The 21457-nt window shown below is 39.3% G+C and overlaps 1 long non-coding RNA gene across 1 annotated transcript in view; it reads right to left on the reverse strand.

Annotated features, from left to right (window-relative positions):
- The window catches only part of LOC128787653 (uncharacterized), a 146487-nt gene that overhangs the window by 2623 nt on the left and 122407 nt on the right, over positions 1 to 21457 (reverse strand). Inside the window, exon 3 of the long non-coding RNA XR_008430776.1 lies at positions 16758 to 16813. This is a non-coding gene — a long non-coding RNA (uncharacterized LOC128787653). The remainder of the gene's footprint in view (positions 1 to 16757; positions 16814 to 21457) is intronic.

Genomic DNA, 21457 nt, shown 5'->3' on the forward strand with positions numbered 1-21457 from the left:
GTAAACTGTATTATTACATGCATTACAAGCAGTAAGTTCCCTTATCTACAGTCAAACATAAGACCAAGGACTTTGCTGAAGCCGAGCCCTCATGAAATCTTCCAAAGTTTTATTGGTTAAATGTATAAGCAGGCAACATCTTAGACAACCACTTTGAGCAGTCTTCTCAGCCGCAACTCAAGAATTCAATATGTCATTCAAGTCATTGTGTTCCACTTTTCAAATCTTCAGTGATTTAATGCAAAAAACCCTACAATTAGAAAAACTGTGGAGAGCTTTGGCTGCCAACATGCAGAATCCCATTAATTATCAAAGTAGAAGCTAGTATTTCATAGTGGGGATAACTAGTTCTGAAGCATTTGTATGTAAAGTATGTATGTTGTATTTTTAGTGCACCAAGCATTTACAGTCATATTTCTTTTCTTCATCATCTTATTTCAATAAGAAAGAAGAAAAAGCAGTTTAGGCCACTAAAATTACAGATGGATTTATGAGAATGCAGTCCACTCATCAGAGGATTTAAATAAATATAGGGAAAGGGGTAAGAAGCCTTCCTGGCTTGTGGAGGCTTTAGGCATAACAGAGAATGCCCTCACAAAGCTGAGTATTTAATGTATTTCACTCAAGTAAACATATTCCATTCTCTCTCAAGAGGAGAGGCTAAAGTACAATTGCTCACATATTCATCAACAGTAATATGAACCATTAACAGAAATCCATTTTGCAGTAATAAATATTTTTCTGTTATATTTCAGTTTAAAATTATTATTTACCTACAAATACAGGGAAGACAAGTTTCCTTTTCTCTTTCCCTGTTCAAAATTATTTTCATTTAATTATTCATACAGTGGGAAACACAAAAGAAATCAAAATCAGAATGAAACATCACACGTGATACTTTCTCAACCTCTTCAATAAAAACTTCTTTTGGTAGAATTCCTAGTCAGTTAGGATTTTGGAGATTTTGCTTCTCTCTGGTGTATGAATAAACATGGAAAGCTTTAAATATCTGCTTAGAGATAATTTTATTTTATGACACTGGTCTCAAGACTTGAATGCAGATTTATTAATTCATCCTTTCCTATCAGGAGCCAGACTGGAAGCCAGGAGTTCCCCACATTTGCAGTCCCATCCTTATGCTCTACACACTCTGTCTTGCTGGCCCCACAACATACATCAGGATTCTGGCAAGGTATGATTTCCCCTACATGAGTCTTCCTTTCACTTCTCCCATGCCAGCTTTGGTCTGCTACCAAAACTGCTGAAAGCTGAGTTATTAACCTCATGATGCTCCAAACTTGACTGAACCAGCCCTGAACAACCTGGTCTAGCTGGACCAAGTTTGAGCAGTGAGATTCTCATGGCATAATTAAAGGAATTATGTATTGTGCTTGACCTTCTAAAACAGATTGAAGCAAAAATTTTATCTCAAAATGTAAATCTGAATATTCAAATAAATTTTACATTAAAAAAATAAGAATTGCTGAGAATGAAAACTACTTTTTGCCTCATATTAGGCCATGATAAGGTGAAAGTGCTGACATTTTTTTCTTTTTTATGGTACTGATATTCGTATCAGCCAAAGCTTCCAGACCTGAAAACAAAGTCTTGGATTTCCATCTTGCATTTCTGGAACTTTCTGGGCCTGGAAAATTGGGTAACTTGCTGAACTCAGAAATAATTTGACATTATTCATACGAAATGAAGAAATGATATTTGGCTAGAAGTAAGGGGAGGCCCATTCTGTGGCTTAGGAATTCAACATCTGGTTGCAGAAAAGAGCCAATAAGCAAATCTTGCAACATTTGCAAGCAAGATGCAAGATTGTAAGATGATTACACCCCGGAATCTGTAGCGTGCAATCCATCCATTTTAGATCATCTACCAACACAGCACTCCTGAAAAGCAGGCAGCACATATTGCAGTGGTTAGTAAAAATTTAAATGGCTTAAGCACACTCACAGGAAATCACAATTGTCTCCTTTGTGTCACATAAGAAAAGCAGAGCAGCAAAGGAGAGGCTCCTTATGAGGACCAGAGCAAAGGAAAGAATTTGAAAAAAGGAGATGTTGGATCTGTTAGAGTGGCAGACTGGAGATTATTTTTGAGTGAGGGGGTTATTATAGCTGTATGAAATCCCCCTTCTTTACAAGGAAACAAACAAAATTAGAAGGAAGAAACCAACAAACACAAAAGTGCACATTGTCATTAGGGGTGACTCTTTGGCTCCTAATAAATGACCCAAGCTGTCTGCAACACCAGAGCACTCACCAATTTGAAAGTCCTGAAACTTTTCCAGAGGCTGTTTTGTTTATTTCTGTTGTAGCCAATTCCATTTAACAGGGCACTGTGATAAACACTCCTTTCCCTTGATTTGTCCTGATGGCCAAGAGAGTGAGTGCCAGGTGCTCTCAAAATGTAGTAAATAATTGCCTGTCTCACCCACTTAAGAAGCAGAGCTGCCATTCTGTGCAAGCCTGCTGTGTTTTCCTGATGTACCTGCTGGCTACTGCTCTTACTTTGTTGTTTTCTTTTGTCAGGCATTAAATACAATCAGTGGGTTAATAAAATTTTAAGCATTTTGTACGATGTTCAGTCAGGCAGAAATGACTCCAAGTCCCAGAACAGTGTCTTCAGAATGACCACAAGGGCCTCAAGTTTTAAAGTTGGATCTTAACAGGACCATCACTCTGGAGTTAAGGTTAGGTATGGGTTTAAATTCAGATTATGCCAGGGTAGACCAGTCAACCTGAATAATAACAGGCATGACATAAGCAGTGGTTTCTGACTTGGATACATGGCAGTGTTTGTAATTTTTTCCTCTCTTGGAGTGAGAGGGATAGAGTGGAAAACATACTTGGTGTTGTGGGATTTGTGGATAATAAAAACAATCTGTTTATATGCATTTACTGGGATTTGTCATAAAGCAAAAGGTGAAAAAAACAGATCCAGAAGGAGTCTCAGAGACAGCTTAAAGTTCATGGTTGATATTGAAGTTCATGTTCTTCTATGGAACAGATGTGTGTTCTAGTCTGCGAGTTCTTGGTGTTCCTGGACCAAACTGAAATGTTCAGGTTTTTGCTCAGGCTTCCTAGGGAATGAGGGGCTGCTCTGCTGAGGCATTGTCATGTCTGTGGAGAGCAGCACTGACAGGCTCCTGCTCTGGGTTAGGCTCTGCACAGCACCAGATTTCTGTCACCCTGGACCAGATCCACAGCCCCTGGCCTTGACTGAGGACTGGTGCTTGTCTGTGATGGCTACGTAGATGTTTTTTCTTTTCTTTTCAACGCAGCAAGGAATGTGAGAGCTCCTGTAACAGAGGTCGTTTATAACACAGTGCACATCCCTTCTTAATCAACACAAAGATTGCTGTGGGAAGGCAAAGCTTATTTCATCCAAATACTCTATCTGAAGAAACAGTTGAATAAAATCAATGAATAATTGACCTGAAGCTTCCAGGAGGTTCAAACACTATCAGAAACCTGGGTTTGAAACTGTTGATTTGTCAGTGGCCTTAGATTTTTTTTTTCCTAATCCATCTCATGAATTTAAAGATGAACTTCTAGCCCAAATGAGGACTCACATGTTGCAAACATTCAGTTTGACAGAAAATGTGTATTACAAAACCTCCTGTTTCTCAGTAAGCAGATAATGACCCGGTCAGAGAAAATACTAGCAGCAAGTTTCAAAGGACTCTCAAAGACACTTAGGTTATGTCTAAGTGAACTCAGTGATTCAGAGGACTCTGTGACCTCAGAGTGACTTTGAAAAACACTTTTGCAAGCTGGAATGAGAGTTTCTGTGCATCTCTCCAGAATAAGCATCTACACTGGAATAAATTAGTGAACCCAGCACTGTGGGCATACCAAGCTTTTTTCAGGAGCCCCATGCCTTGGGAGGCTGGGGCAGGAGCAGTCCTTTACCATGAGCAGTGGTGACACCAGGGCTGGACAGAAGCAGACCAGGACATCAGACAGAGGGATGGTAGCCTTTTGCTGAGACAGCCTCCCATCCCAGTCCAGCATGGTCACCCATCTGAATGGAAACTTGATTCCAAGTGATCTGAGATTTCCACATATCCAACTCCCACACCTGCCTACAGAGATGGCTGTCTCCTGGGAGCAAGCCACCATAGCTCTCTGCTACCTGGGGCATCATCTAGATCCTCATCCTCATGGAAGGGCTCCTGACCTGGGCTCTCCCTACACCACAGCTCTTGTCCCCCAGGGAAGTGGATATCACTAATTTTTATCATCTGGATAATGCTAATTCATAAGGCAGAGAATGGAGTAACTGCTTTAACTTTCTTGTATGTTAAGTGGAGCTACTGTAGTTGTGAGTTATTGATCAACCTCTGTAGTCAACTCTATATTTTCCCTTGCAGCCATTTAGCACAAAGTGAGCTCTTGCTTTTTCAAAAGGTATGAGATGGCTGCCCACCAAAAACAATAGCCAGCATGGCAAAAGAATGGCTGTCCCCTTTTGGTTAGAGACAAATCTCACTTTAAATGGGAAAAAAACAAAAAAAAAAAAAAAAAAAAAAGACAGTCACAGTTTAATAGTTTTAGTGCCATAATAAACTAAAGTTACATTGCAGCACTGTCTGCAGTGCCTGGCAAAAGCAAGCAACACATCTACCAGGGCAGACCCCTGTCTCCATATAAATGCTTACTAAAAAGCTAAATCACCTTAGAGGAAGGATTTTACTGTCGTCCTGCTAAAGGAGCTTTATGAGCCATTTGTTCAGCTCAACCCTGTGTCTTGTCAAGAGCACTGGCTGTATACTGCACTTGTCAGCATTTGTTCTCACATCCTATTCACTTGTATATTTTTATACATTGACAGCTTCTATCATCAAATTTAATGACCTCTTTTAGACAAAGAAATAACTGACTACTGAGATCTTCCTTTATTTGCAGTAATCCTAACAAACCTATTCCTCAGGAAGCCCTTAGACAATTAAAAAGCATGTTCATTTTGTGTGGAACACACATGATGCAGAAACTATCTACATGACACCAGGACAAGTGTATAAGGATAAGACACAGGGACTACTCACTTTTTTTAAAAAATGACAATTATTTTATCTTAGACCCTTTCACATCTGCCTTCAATGAAATTTGTATTCTGCAAAATATTTCATACTGAACAAATTCCTCTATGAGCCTGAATCTCACTGGATGCTTCATCAGTTCCTTTGAAACATTTTCTTCCATTTCATCCACAAAGAAATCATCTGAGGCTTGATGAGACTTCTTTCCAACTTCATAACAAACATTTCCAATATTCCTTGTCTTCCTGTTTTTGTTTTCCTCTTGAAATTCACACAGGGCAATGTAGACCCTGGGAATATCAATGTATTTACATCAGGACAAAGTCACTTTTGGATATGCAAGTCTCAGGAGTCAACAACACCCCACAAAATAAATATACTGAGTGTAGATTGCATTTATTAAGATTATTGGTTCTGATAGGGAATATGCAGTTCCCACCACTAGCAGAGAATCCAGCACCTGAAGGAATGGAAACTCTTATACCAGATGTAATTAAGCCAAATGTACCTCGCAGAATTGACTCTGTATTTTGGAACCATTAAAAGCAGAACAATCTGTGGTCCATTATTAATGTATTCCCATTAATACATTACACAAATGAGTAGCATTGAAGAGTCACAGATTGTGACAGATCTCTGAGAAACCTCTTTATATACTTAGATGTATGGGCCATTTCCTCAAATGTGGATTTTTAAGGAGAATTTCCCAAGGGAAATTCATACAGGTCTACTTGTTTTCAACAAAATCTTTCCTCTGTAGGGCGGGGAGCAGATAAAATGCTTGCAGAGACTGTTTTGCAAGAAAAGCATTTGTGCTGCCTGCGCCAGTTCCCAGACAGTGGAACACATCTTGGAACAGGTCTCTACTAGACACAGGGGTGGAACGAAGTTTGGCAAAACAAAGACGCGGTTCCAGAAACAAAGAGCGTCCTGTGAATGACTGATCCACTACAAAAGAAAAGGAAATCGAAGGGGAGGGAGCTTCTTCAAGCTCGTTGTAATGCTAATTCACGAGATTAACTCACCAAAAGAGGTAAGGAGTCTGCTCCATGATACAGCTACTGTACAGTGGAGAATTTAATATACATTAAAAATAGAGCAGCTTTACAGATTGTTGTGCAATGTTCCTCGTTATGTCACGAAAAAAACACATTGAAAAACCCTATTATGCCAGAAGTCAGCTTAATACCACTGTAGATCGTATCTTTTGCCTGATCACATTATGCCACCTGAGATGGACACAAGTCTGGTCTGCAGCAGGTTATTTTTATCATTTATACAGGCAGTGATTCAGATCTCAATTGTCTCACCTGTATTACATGTCCATGGAAACAAAGCCAAGGGCTAAACCCCTCCAGGGTACCTGCAAACAGCTGGTTCTCAGGAAAGCAGGACGACCTGCACTTAATCTGACAATCATCCTTCCTCCCTGGGCTTTAAACACCACTGAGAAGAAGGAGCCAGGATGTGATAATGATGTGCTTCCACAGCCTGATGCTGCCATGTGAAGCACACAGGCAAAATAGGCAACAATCCCTTTTAGCGAAGAAGGAAACATATTTATTGTTAGTTAATAAACCAGCCTGACTTTATTCCTTTCTGCTTAACCCATACAGACTAGCTGAGCTCCCTAAACAGCTCCGCAAGTTTCAAGAGAATAAAATGCACTGCTTTGTCTTTTAAAATACCTGAGACCTGAATTCAGGCCAAATTCTTACTAAGTAATACAGAAGCCTGAAGACTGGTCTGGGTAATAGGTGATCAACATGAGTTTCCTAAACCTTGTGACTATTAAGCGCAATGTATAAAAATCTTTTTAATTTTCTGGTTTGGTCTGGTTTTATGTGGTTTGTTTGAGAATTGTATGGGGCTTGTTTTCACTGGGACTCTGCAGATACTTTTATTAGAAAGCTTCTGGCCACACAATTGTCACCAGGTCACCATGAAATGTCATCAGACACCTGCTCATAGACTGTGCAGTTATTCCATCTGTGCCTCTCCTCCTGTACATAGCTCCTTCATACCATGCCAGTGCATTACATAAGCTCCCCAGGCCTCCAAGTACTTGAGTCTGTTTGACCTAAATAAATAACCAATTCTGCCACCTCTAAGCAAACCACAACATTTTTCCATGTACCTCTTCTCACAGCATAGTACTCCATTCAATAAGGGTGGCAGAACCCGGCCTGAGGAGGCTCAGCTGTGCAGAAATTGTGTTTGGTGGTTAGACTGAGAATTTCAGCAGTGGTATTTGTCCACCCCACTAATATCTCGAAGCCCTAATTTAAACTCCATAAAACAAGCCAAGCTTCATGGAGCAGCAAAGTGCTCTTTACTGACTTGTATAACAAAACAGACTCATGATTAATTATATCAAGTATAATCAAAATCCTACGCACTATTAATTTAAGATAGGAAATGCAGCAATAAAATAATATCTGCTACTGTAGTTCCTTTCCCTGAGGACTTTGCTACTGTGGGCCCAAAGAAACAAATGACAGGCAAGGCAGTTACACCCTTTTTTATTTTGCTACCTAGCATTCACTGTGCAAATGCATAGCTGTTTCCTTACTCCTGCTAATACTGATTTTTTTCACCAGAAATGTAAACAAGATTTTCTCCTAGTAGGTACAGTCTGCTGCATATGTGGTGGTATTAGTATGGTACAGAAAGCACAGAGTTAAGAAAATTCATAGATTAATCTATTCTGATCCCACACCTTCCATCAAAAAGCCTTCCTTTCCTCTGCATGCTCATGTGCCTGTAAGAACATTCTTGATTTGCTCCATGACTTTTTCCAGTCTTATTTTTGCCACTGCTTCACCAAAAAGACTTGTTATTGCAACTTTTTTTTTTCAATATAAAGCACTTAGGATATCTTGTGAAATAGTCTAAGAGCTTCCTCATGCAAAGTGTTGATCTTTGCCATGCACTTCAACACTGCCAGGACTAAGACCCCTTTTGGTTTACGATGATATGTTGTTTGGATGATACTTATTCATAAGGATGAATAAGGATGATATTCCTGAGAGGAGGTATGGGTAAGCAGCCAATCAAAATTATTTGTCAGTCCAGCCTCAGTCATGGCTTTTCCCTAATTTGCATGAAACAAGTCAAGACTTGAGTTTCTGTGGAAAAAGTAAATCAGGTAAGTTTAGCTTAGTTTTTGGTTTCACTGAAAAAGTTACACTGAACTTTGGTATGTCACTGTTTGCTTAAAAAACATTCTTTCTGAATTCCTCCACACTTTTTTTCTTTTTTTATTCCTCCGAAGAGTTTTAGGTCATTCTTGCTGGAGACGAGTGGATTTCATCAGGCTGTAGAACTACTTTGATGGTATGGAGTGTATTTTACTGGGTCATGGATTTGCTGCCTTTAACATTTGCTTAAGGAGAATGTCATCGCATCTCAAACAAAACCAGTTCTGTCATTTCAGTGCTTTTATCAGGCTTTGCTGTCCTGGTATGCGATGAACCACAAAAAATGTTATGTACCCCTTAAAATTATTATTTTACTAGGACAAATGAATGAAGTTAAATTTGTATTTGGGGCTGTTCTGCTGGTGTTTTTGGCTGGCAAAACTATGAAGTTTTAGTCTGTGTTGGCTGGTGGGTAGAGCTTGCTTGTCAGTTTTCTTTTGCCTTATGTGTGTTTGAGTGTGTGGTTTGGTGTTTGTGTAGTAGGGTTTTTTTTAAAGTTTGCATGTTTGGCTTTTGCACTGTGAGCTGTTGAATCTTTATTCAACATGTTTATTCAACATCTTTATTCACATTCAATATGTGATGGCTTCTGCCATCACAAGTAGGTGTCAGGCCTACAGCAGCATGGGTGGTGTAAAGGTGGCAAATAAATAAGTGGCAAATAAAAAAGGAGAGTCTTAAGCTTCCAATAGTATCCACCCAACTGAGATTCTTTAGATTATGTCCAAAACTCATAAGAGTCTCTAAAAACTCAGATATCATCTATCCAGACCACTATGCCACTCCATTCCAAATCTGCCTGTAATTTTCAATATATCTTCCAGTCTCTTTGCCTGAGAATATTCTGAGAAACAAGCAGGACTAATAATCAGGGTTAATTCTGACTATAACAACATCAACTTTTATTTATACCAAAGTTACAGGGAAGGCATCTCCCCTTTTAGTGCAGATGAATTATTTAAAAGGGAGGAGGGGAGAGATAGGATCATAACCAAAGTACGTGCCTTATCAAAATTGTCAGGGCTTTTACATTCCATTTCCTTGTGATAAGACTCTTGTGCTGAGCTGGTATTCGGAAGTGAGCCCAAAGGGTTGACTGATAAGTTTACATAAGGAAGGAAATAATTAATTTAGGGCTGTTACTGAATGAGCTCTTATCATGTTCATTTCCTCACTATTGCTTCTCAAGCTAAATATTACATGTTTAGGAGCAACTTCAAAAGATTTAACATTCTAGCCTCTGCATTTTATTAAGGAAAACTCTTTCAATAGCACTAAGCATTTGCTTGCAGCACAATAAGTTTGTCATTCATGCACTGAAAAACTTGCATTTTAAGATACTAATATTTATGTTGAAGGAAGAAATACATTATTGAAGGAAGATTACACTTTTTTCCAGCTTGCTATCTAATATTTGAAGTACAGAAAAAATATCCTAAATGGTACTAATAGGTAGTACACTAAATTCGCTTCTGTAGATTTGCTTCTCCTTCTCCTGTAATGTGCTTTGTTTAACTGCATTAGTGTACTTTTTCTCAGAAAAAGATGGCTTTTTTAAGACCCTGATGACAGCAGTGTGATTTGTGGGTGCACATGACTTGTCATGCTAAAATTTAAATATGTGGCTCTTATTTTGAGTCTGCATTAAACTGTAAAAAAGTACATTGTGTCTAGTAAGCGACTGACTGTAGCCCCTTTGTCCAGAGTAGCCTGGCAGTGCTTTGGAGAGCTTCATCCAGGGCAGAATCTTTTCTACAAGATCAAAATGGAATTACTGGAAAAGAATGGGGAGGGAGAGTCCCAACTTAAATAGAATGATAGTAGCATTTAAGTTGATTTTATCATGTATTGGTACTCCAGTGTAAAACAACTACAGGTTTAAAACACTACAGCTTTCATATGATGTCAATATTTATTTCTCTTTACTTGAGCTGGTTCCTACCTTGTTCACAGTCAGCACTGAGGAGGATCTGCTCAGGTCTTAGCTGGGATGTTTGGTTTTCCACAAACACAGTTTACATTTGTATCCTAACATATTTCTGACGGGACTGTGTCCAATCACTAAGGAAAACCACAGAGATCTTCTAACACTGCCATGGCTATAGAACATTTTCCATTGGCATGCAAATGCTACAGAAAGTGCTCCCATGGGCAATTCCTTCTGCCAACAAATTTAACAATAATACCATGATCAAGCTTCAGCTGAGAGAAAAATCTGGGAAGGAATATACTTTCTCCCCTGCTCCAGCAAAGCCCGAAGTTTCAGACCATCAGGACACTTCACAAGGTTCATCCACTCCACAGTGAGCAGTCTCCTTCCAAAGCTGCCATTACAATTGCTTTGCTCATATTTCAGCACTGTTGGATCCAGGTATTTCATTCTAGCACATCCTTAATTTCCAAAACTATATTTATTTATGGAGCAGACCACTTCCTTTCTGGAAAGGTTATATACCTTTCATCACCTGTAATGAATATATAGCTTAATGAATTCATCATGAGCCTGATGGAAAGACCTTGAAATGAAGTGGAATCTATTCAACAGTTTGCTGCCTGGAGAAAATACAGAACACTCAGCTTGGACACAAAGGAGGATGCATTTGCATTTAACAGCCAGTTTTAAGCAAGAAATTCAATGCTTCTCTTCCTGGGCCCCATGATGTTTGCAGCCTCAGCTAGGCTTTGATCCAAAACCCTTAACATAACTCTCCGAGGTACAAACACTGTAGCACAGGAATTGTTTGATATAGATGCTCTCTAAATTGTTTCCCAGAGAACATTCAAATAAAACAGGCATTGTACTTCAGTAGCCAGCCCTGTCCTTCTGTAGGAAAGCTGACATTCATTTACAGAGAGGGCAGCAAAGTTGTCCAAGGATCATCAGGTGCTAAAGAGAAGGGCAGGGCCTTCCTGCTGTCCAGCACATTCAAGAGGATGAGGAGATCACTGAAACTATGCAGCAATGAGTAACCAATTGTTTTGAGTGAGACTTTCTGTGGTACCATGTCTGCACACTTTATAAATCATTGACAGGTTTGTTATGCAAATGGTCACTGGTACCTTGTAAACAGAGCTTCTCCATGCTCTGTTGATCTTTCCACTGCAATTTGTTGCAGGCCTAATAGCTGTTTAAATAATTTCTGACATGGAAAAGTCCAGGCCGTATCCAAAAGTGTAAAGCAGAACCCTTAGGCTTAGCTGCTAAATCCAAGCAGCTACCACTGACCTCAGAGCATCTGCATTTGAGTGCTTGGCACTGTCAGTGCAGCACACTCAGAGCCACCACAGTAAGTTCTGACTGCTACTTCCAATGCCTCCATTTAGGGGATCACAACTGGAAATTCTGGGATATTCGAAAAGGGAGGTGAAACTTCAGAGTGGAATTGCTAGACAGGCTGTTTAACCTCTTGGGTTCAGTCTGTCTGCATGTAAGGAACAGAAATACTTCCTTCAGGAGGTCAGTTTTCCATTATTTTAATTATTATTATTATTGTTGCTGCTGCCATTGGTCATAATTACCAGACCAGATAATTGTCAAATCAGTAACATGAGTTTATCTAGCTACTTGTAAAGTAGATTGGTTACTTTTCCTTGCTTTCTATGATGATGAGAAAAATCTAAGTATACCTGGGCTGATAACACCAAATGCTGCATACACTGGCAGCCCCTGGAAACAAAGTTTAGTCAGATGGCAATAGATTTCAGTAAAATACTCTGGATTTACACCAAAAGGAATGAGAGCAGACTGAATTTTTATTAAATTCACCTGTGTTTGTAATCACAGGCTTACTAGCCTACTACCAAAATTTCATCTAAAAGGCATCAGTACTAGTGGCAAAAATGGCATTCTGGCCAGAACAAATATTTTACTTTCAGTAAATAAATTTTCACCTTCCTGCCTAAGAATAATGTTGTTGAATTACAGCTGAAAAGCTCAGAACCCCTTGGCTTCCAATATAAGCTACTAATGAATGTAAGGGACACTCACTGAAGTTCAAGATCCAGCAGGATCTTCCAGTGTGAGGCTAGGAACTCCACAGAAGCATGATCTAATGGAAAAAATATGATCGAATGCAACCCTCAGTAGAAAAGTTCCTTATACTTCCCTTTTACAAGAGACCTTTTTACTGGTATAACATTAGCTAATTCTGGGAAATGTCAAGTCTGCCTACAAAAGGCTTAAGAAAAGTTTAGAAAAATATGACACATAAATCAAGGTTCTCCATAAAACTGCAGATGATAGGGTTTTTTTTTTTAATTATGAGTAATTTTTTGGAAAAACCAGGGCACTCCATTTTCATCAAGTGTCTGCTCTGTACCCTTTAGCATAATTTAATAAGTAGAAACACAGGAAGAGGAAAGGCAGTAAAATGCCGATATGGATGGGAAGGTTTTAACTTTGTCATGAAACTGATATCCCTACGGAAAATCCATACTGAACTACAGAAAATCCATACCTCAGCCTGAACACCTCTCTGCCCTGCCAGACCTATTTTCCTGCATTTTCATTTTTCAGTGTGCAGGAAGGTGTTGCAGCCTGGAGGACTAAATGAGGCATCTGGGATCTCAGTGCCAACAGCACAATTCCAGAGGTCACTCTAGCCACACTCCTCAGGTCCTCACTCAGGCTCCCTCCATCCCAGAGCATCATTCCAGCTGCAGGAGGGTGTTGTGTGCATCACTCCTGGTGTGGCAGGAAATTGGTCCCGGCATGGTGTACATTTCCCCTTGTTGTTATCATTATTTTCATTCACAGAAACAATTTAATAACCAGCAAAGGGAGAAACTGCCATAAGGATTAGGATGTTTTGTTTAGGATCCTGGCTCCAAGCCTGGAATTTTTATCATTAGGCGATATGATAACATTAGCAAATAATCATGATAATACCAATATGATAAACAATATCAGAAGATAAAAGTAACAAAGTGTAAGCACTCTTTGACTATTTTGTCTTTTTCTCACTTGCATTATGGCACACCACTGAATATCTGCTTTCCTGTATGAGTCACCTCAAGTTATATCATTTATCCTTCCAGAAGGTTCAGAGGATATCATAAACCATGGAGAGAGCAAAGCTTGTTCTGCACCCTAATGTAATCTTAAGTGCCTGGTGCTATAATTGTCTGCCTGTTGACTGCTCTGCTTACGGGGCATTTAAAGCAAAGGAAAAGAATGCCTGACTGCAATTTTTTTCCTCCATTCATACTCTTCTTTAGACCTGATGCTTTCTCTCACTTTCTCTTGCCTATCTCCTATCAAGGGAGACATTGCTCCCTTGTCCTTCCTTTTCCCAGCCTCCTTCCTTCCTCCTCAGTCTCCAGGGTGAAATGAATCCTTTCTTTTTCCTAAGCCTGAGACTGAACGCACATCCATAGAACCCTCTAAAAATTATTTGGGCTCCTTCAAGGAGGTGGGGTAACCTACAGGTCTTAACCAATAGCCATAAAATCATCAAGTGCACCCAAGAATGCTCTGGGCATAGAGTCTGAGTGAGTGTGGAGCCATGCAGCAGATCCCACCAAACACACAACCAAACCAAACAGAAACCACAGAAAATGTGCGAGAATGCATTGAAATATCAGCTATATCCTCCTCCATCCCTCCCATCTGCTCCCCAGATTTATGTCACAAAAATCTTTGGTAAATGTCATATAACCTTCATTTAAATGTGTTAATTTATCAAGTTTTCATTCATTACTTCCTGAATACAATCAATAAATTATATATGCTTATGTCCAATGTTTTGGAAAGGTTTGTAATCCAAAAGCTTCCAATTTCCTCTTTTTTTTGTAAAAGTTTTGTATTGCTAAAGCAGAAAGAACAGATTTCAGTGTATCATCCTGATGTAACAGGATGAGTTTATTCTAAGGAAGCCACATTAGAAAAAGATTTTTTTTCACAGCTACACATAGAGTGTCTTTGCATTACACTTCAGGCTTACACCACATGGGATTTTTTATTTCTATTTGCACAAAATTTGTGTATGCAAACTGCCACTGCACGCCTTATGCACACAATTCTTTACACACTTTTCTCTGAAAAAAATTGCATTTTGCAAGTGTTGCAAAATTATCAGATATCATTCCATTGCACATCAAAATGAGTGAAGACCTTTTTCCAAAGTGTGGGCTAAACTTATATTGTTCAGTTCTGGTATAAAATAGGCCAAAAGGCATAAAAATCATCCAATAACAGTTTCATTCAACAAGACTCTACTGTGATCAGTTGATACCAAAAAGCATGGGGTTTAAATATTTTTAAAATTAAGTCAGTGTTAATTCATTGTTGTGTTGTCTGCATCATGAAATCCAATTTGAAATTCAGTGTCTGCCCATGCTGTGTTTTAGAAACACTTTCCCACAATTTCTGAATGATGAAAAATGCAGCCACATTAAAAAAGTGCTCCTCTCTAGTACTTCATACTGCAAGTTATGACATGATCTTTACTTCCACTATTCGCTCTTTATACTGTAAATAACAGATAATTATACATTACATAAAATTATAATTATTGTTAATTTCATCATTTTTGAAGAGTTACCTGCAAAACAGAGCTACCTGTGAAATGCATTTATCACTACAGAACTTCTTTCTTAAAATACCATCTTTATAACTTGGGATAAAGGGGAAAAAAATAATTTTTCTGTCTAAAAATGTGCACAACTACAGAGTTTGTTCAGGGGATGTGACACACAGAAGTCTTCAGCCTGTAAGGTACATTAGGGATGGCCCAAGGAGTTCACACCTAATTTAACTGTGGTGACTGGAAACAACAGGAGTGAAGCTCATCTCATGACCAAAGGAGTTTGTTGCTCTCAGCTCCCAACTTGTGCCCCACAAAATGCTGTAAGATACAAATTTTCAAGTTTACACTTGAAACCATGCTAAAGGTGAAGGGCCCCAAACTCTGCAAGGCACTTAAAGCCAAGCATCCCTTGCAAGTTTTAATGAGTGATGGAAAAGAAAGCAGGGCCATAATTTTTCAAGCATTTGGAGGCCTGAGTAATGTTAACACGAGTGCAGAACAGGAATGTTTTTCTTTTAATCAGGTTCTGAAGCAATGCCAGCACCATCCCAGCATAATGGCACAGGGTAGAGTTCAGAAAACACCAAAATGCTGATCTGTGGTACCACCCAGTGACTGCTGTAAGTCACAGAGCACACTTTACATATTACAGACCCTGTCCAGTCTCACTGGAATAATGGTGGTCTTGCTTTTCTTCCCAAAAGTGAAAGGTGTAATTCTACTACTTTTCTGTGAACATTTTTGAAGCAATGAGCATGGGTTCCAGTCCTATCTGGAGGAACAATCTGACTCGCCTGCATTTTCCAGTATTTATGGTTTACATTCAGTTCTCAAAAGCAGTTCCAAACTACCAAACCCACGACAGCTGTTTTCAGAAACAAGCATTTCTTATCATTCAGTATCAAGCATCAGAGCCCATTAGAGTATGGAAGGAATGCCACAAAAGAACTGGGTTTCTAGAGTCCTATGAGATTTGTTTCAGTTTCTAATCAAACTGGTTCCCAGACTTAATTCAATCAGCCTTTATTTTTCCTACACTTGGCAGGAGAAGGAATTTTTTTTTTCCAGAAGCAATTACTGTAAATATAAATGGCTAAGCACTCAAGCAGTATATTAACAATCCTAAATCCTTTTCTTCTGCTCTTGATCATAAAAAGCCTTCCATGCAAGCAACAGTAATGCCCCTTTTTATAGCATAAAAAGTATAAAGAAAGACCATCTGGGTTGGCATGCCTGCCTTTCTCATACTTGCAGAGAAGCAAGGTGACCCCTTCCAATGTTTCAGACTCCCTGATCCCTTTCAAAATAACTGGAGACTTTTTCCAGCTTATCTTATTCCCAGGATCTTTTAAAGTGCATCACATATATTAGAGATTATGGAAGAAGAGGAAAAAGGGGGAATGATATGAACTGAAACAGTTGCTATGACCCCTGTGCATTTTAAGGTTATTTTGAAACAAATTTGTCCAGTTAGAGGATAGTGACTTCCCATATTAAGATCAACAAGGGGGAAAAGTATGTAAGTGAGACTGACTTTCACTGCTAAAGCAGCTTTAAATGTTAATCATGTGGTGACACAACATGCTTAAGTGTTGAAAAGACAGAACCCTGCCATAATCAAAGTGACACTGCAAGAAAAACCTACTTTGAGCAGGGAAAAGCTTTAGGTTTGTACAATGGGCTTCCCAGACAAAACAGCACAGGCAAATGCAGTTGCACAAATGTATATATACACGCATAGACAAGGGGATAGGAAAATAAAAAGATACAGGCTTAATTTCCAAGAGTGGAGTACTGAAGGCGGTTTATATTCTTGAGCTGAAAATAAGCACTGAATGAATAACTATCATCAGACCCTGAACCATCAAATATAGGTTCACTTCTGGTGGCAGACTTGCAAGTGGTTAAGTATTTTTACACTATTTCAACAACCAGATCACTTAATCCCATTTACAACCAAGAAACACCATTGATTACCTAAAATGCAGGGAAAAGTCCTTTTCTTGTACTTCAGCTGGGAGTGTCAGAAGTCCCTGGCAGAGAAAAGGAAGAAGGTTATTATTAAAAGGTGGATGCTTTCAGGTAGCAGCACCTCTGAAGAGGTACACCACATAACAAACTACTACCCAGACACAGTGTGAGGTGGCAGGAAAGTTGTTCTTACAGGAAATTCCCCAATTGTCCTAATTTAATGGTGCATGTTTTAAACTAAGGCAAGGTTCCTCCTTTATAATACACATTAAAAGAATATTGACCTCATAAAGCATAACCACACAGGCAAAGAATTATAAAGACTGTATCAGAAAGGACAGGCATCTTCCCTTGCCAGCTGGTCTTGAAGAGGTATCAGAAGCAGACCTCTGCATTTCTTCCCTTTCCTAAATTCTTAGCACTGCCCTCACATCCTTCAGCACTGGTTTAACCAAGAATAGTCCTATAGAATTTTCATACCCAATGAAAATACTGAATATAAGTGTTTTAAACAGACTAAAAGAACAGATCAGGACCATGCCACCTGCAGCAGAAAATTTACATCGATTATGTTTATTTTTATGATTTTCATTTTGACCATTTGGTTTCATTACATTTTACGAAAAGAGCCTTTTAATAATCTTTTGCTCATCTTTTAGCACCTGGTTACATTGTTTTTCTTTTATTACATGAAGAAAGGCTGTGATGTTTACCTCTATTTCTTTTAATAAACAGTCTCTTATGCTGTAGCACAAAGCATTAGGAAGTTACCTAGTTCCTAAAGAAAAGCTCTTTAATGCTGACATTGTTGAACTTACTCATGTTTCCTTCTTATTTATGCAAGTCAACTTCTGTAACATTTCCTTATCCTGGATTTTCATTCTATTTTACCAACATAAAGGCAACCCTTCACAACCTAAGATGAACATCTTGTATTTGCATTGGAGTTTTTTTTTTTTTTTTTAAAGTTTAATTAGACACTTTAACAATGTCAAGTTGTTAGGCAACTATTTACAGTTAGGATGGGTTACAAAGGAAGCTCCCAGATCACAAAGGTCCCAGAGATTTTGAATGGCTTCTCCACTTTTCTGTCTGTGCACGCTGCTGTGTGCTTAAAGAGTGACATCACTCATCTGCATTATTGTGCTGTACATTCATCAAAGTACTGATTAGAATCTAAAAGTTCTCAAATAGCAGTAGGATTTAGTAATTTGTAATCAGATACATAAGAGTGAACAAAAGGAAGTATCAGTGCTTTCAAAGGGAGTTTGTGACCTTCTGGTGCAGGTTCTGGAATTACTTTCTCTGCTGATTTTAAATTGTACCTGAATGGCAATATTAACAAAGCAGTTGGCTGTATATTTCAGCTGAGGGAAAGTCAAGAATCTACTCTGTAATTACATTTTGATGTTTTATAGTTTTAGAAGTATTAGTACATGAAAAGGCAGAAAGACATGAGCAGCTAAGTACAGTAAGAGTCTCAATTTTTTCATTTGCAGTGGCTAACACTTGTAGTGGTGATGTTCTGATTTCCCAGGGGCATGCTGCTGCATTTTGACCAGTTTGATGCCATGGAAGCTTTGCCTTGATCACAGATCCATAATGTACATGTGTTGGATACTACATGAAAAATGTAATGACAGCTGACATTAACTATCTGTGGTGGGTATGAGTCCTTTCTCTCTCTTTCTCTCTCTGAGACCATAGAGAAGATTTCAATCTATATTATGGTATGAAACAAGCCAAGCATTTTATTTTTATTTCCATCACAAAGAAACCCATTTCAATAGCAAACTTGTCTCCCTTCAGAGCGGCTCTTCCATCTGCACAAAATGCCAATAAATCACTCCATACTTGACTATTCTGGTACACAGCACATCCCAAAGAAAGTTTAGGGTTTCAAGTCAAGACATCTTTGTCAATGACCTCAAGGCTCTCACGGATCTCAGGTGGAACCCAGCTCATGAGTTCCCTTCTCACTTTCAGCCTCCCAGGCAATATCTGCTGCTTCAGTGTTTCATTAGGTTATTGCCTTGCTTACAAAATGCAGATGTGTTTAGATGACAGGCAGGGGCCTTGCTCCCACCCAGCAAGGCCCACATCTCTCTTTTCAAGGTACTGACGGCATATTTCAGTGCAGATACTTGGTCACCACCTCCCACAGCCAGACAAGGATCCACAAGAATCTCAGGACTTTCCATCCCAGGCAGGGGCCTGCAGGGACCCCACTCAGCAGCTCGGAGCTGCTTCAGACTGTTCAAAATTGTCTTCAGCTGCAACATCCTCCCAAGGGCTGCTGCTGCAGCTGGGGTTTGCCAGAGTTCACAGACGGTTTAAGCCTCCCTCCTGGCCAGCCTCAGCTACATCCCAAGCGTGCTACCCCATGGAAGGCAGAGCAAGAGGATGCTGCAGGGGCCAGGGTCCTGAAGCTCAGGGGTACTGAGCAATTTCCTCATGCAAGGCAATGGATATAAGTTCAGCACTGCTTCTTTCAGATAGGGATTCTCCCCACACACACACACTGCTCTCATTAAAGGAAAGTTGCCATGTGTTAGATAACCCTAAACTATCAGTGAGAAGGAGCAGTCGAAGCATTTCCTTCACATGCCTGGATACTGTAAACTTTACTTGGATTTTAAAAGTTCCACATCAAGCAGCTTCCCACAAAATGCACAGATGTCCATTTGTGCAGCTCAGGGGGTGAAAAGTTCCTGCATATTCCGGGAATACAGCTACATGTCTGCACATCCACAGATTTTGGAAACACTAGTGGCTGCTTCTATTTCCAAAGGTTGAGTTCACACTGCATTGTAACAGATCATTTCAGTAGGTCAGAGAGAACACGAGCTCAGGGTCTGGAAGGAAGGTCCCTAACAGGGGCTTTGAGAATCTGCTGTTGTTTTCAGCTGCAGCCTTGTTTTTCAGAGCTCTGCCAGCATCAGCAGCTCCTGCTCACAGAAGCAATTTGATTTTTGGCCATTTTTACAAAGCACACAGTTCCCATTCTGCAGCCCACGTTCTGCCTTTGTTCATTGTCATTAAAACTTCACTAACAACAGGCAGGGGTGTAAATGAATGGAGACTCTGCTCCCCTCTTCTGTTTCCTGAACTCCAGCCAAAATCATCACGTTTCATACATCCTGAATAAAATCATAAATCTTTCCCCATGGAGAGCAGGGTGTTCCCCTTGGAAGTTGGCCTGTGGTTCCAAACCACTTCAGGAATATAGGCCAGGTTTCTAAAACTGAAACAGAGGCATGTCTGACTTTTTTGTAATACATAACTTTTGCTTCCTTTTCTCTGAAAACTGTGCTTTGCATGTTTTAAAATAATATTCCCTTCTGAATTTACACATTTAAAATGTGCATAGCTGAGCTGCAGATGCTATAAATTGTCCAAGCTCAACTGGAAATGAGGAATCTATTCTGCCTTATGCAGGGGGAGGATGTGCAGAATTTCAAATCCATTTTTATATGCAACCTTACTTAAGCTAAGATGTTGTTGGAAATCACTTGGTTCTGACCTTTAAGATACATTAAAATACTTCTGGTTTTTCTCACAATTATCATTATTAATCTTCTCCTGGACAGTATAGCCTACAGTATATTCATTTATTAGTGAAATTAAATTCCAACAGGGAGAGCACTTGGGTAAAACATCCTCAGATTTTTTGGTATTCTGAGGGAAATCATGTGTATAAATGAGCTCTTTTTTTCTGTATATACATGAACTTTATACAGAAAATAAAGAGTCAGCTACTTCACTGAAATTCTGGTAATTATCCTCATATATAATGTGAAAGTAATGATCTATCATGGCCCATAAAATAAGTGAAGTCCCGTAAATAAGCAGTTCTTGCCAGAAGTCAGCATGTTTTTCTAAAACCTTCCCTTGCTGGGCTTTGACTGATTCAGTATAGCAGGTTCATTAAGTCATTAAATCCTTTCTGTGCATTAAAGATCTTCTGCTGTTCCTGGCACACACTGCCACTATGTGCACATTGGGAAATTCCCATCTCTCTGCCCAGGAATATCTGTTTACTTTTCAGCTTGCACTGCAAACTCAGCATATTGTTCTGCATTCATGTCCATCAGTAATTTGTGCCAGCCATCTCATTCAGGAACAGAATTGTTTTAAACTTAAGAAAACTTCTTAATCGTATTTTACTTTCCTTTTCTTTTTTTTTTTTTTTTTTGCCCATGAACTGGATGTGAAGGGAAATGCTAAAGCACTGCAAAATCTATCAGTATAAATCAAAAATAGAAACACAGTAGTAGCTATCTTTCATGATAGGTCCTGGACTTTGTGTTTCACTATTGCACAAGAATAGATTTAGCATGTTTGGGATCAGGAAATTGAAAAAGCAGCTTAAAATCACTGTGTACCAAACCCTAAAGTTCCACCAGATGCAGGAGGGTCAGACTCAAATTATTTGACCTCCTTCAGGATTCTTATGTGCCCTGAATGACAATACTCCCTGCTTAGGGTTTTCCAGCTTGTGCCACAGGACTCAATTAAACAAACATCAGCCAACCTCTGACCCTAGTATGCCTCTTTAATGCTCACATTATTTGCCCATCCATAAGGCAGACAAAGTCCCAGGCCACAGTTGCCAAAGTAACTTGGATAAGGTGCCACAGAGAAAACTGCAAAACTCACGTAATGCAAGTACCAACCAGTTTTTCTAACCAGCAAAAGGCTCCTTC

Source organism: Vidua chalybeata, chromosome 4 (genome assembly GCF_026979565.1).
Source record: "Vidua chalybeata isolate OUT-0048 chromosome 4, bVidCha1 merged haplotype, whole genome shotgun sequence".
NCBI classification, from domain to species: Eukaryota; Metazoa; Chordata; class Aves; order Passeriformes; family Viduidae; genus Vidua; species Vidua chalybeata.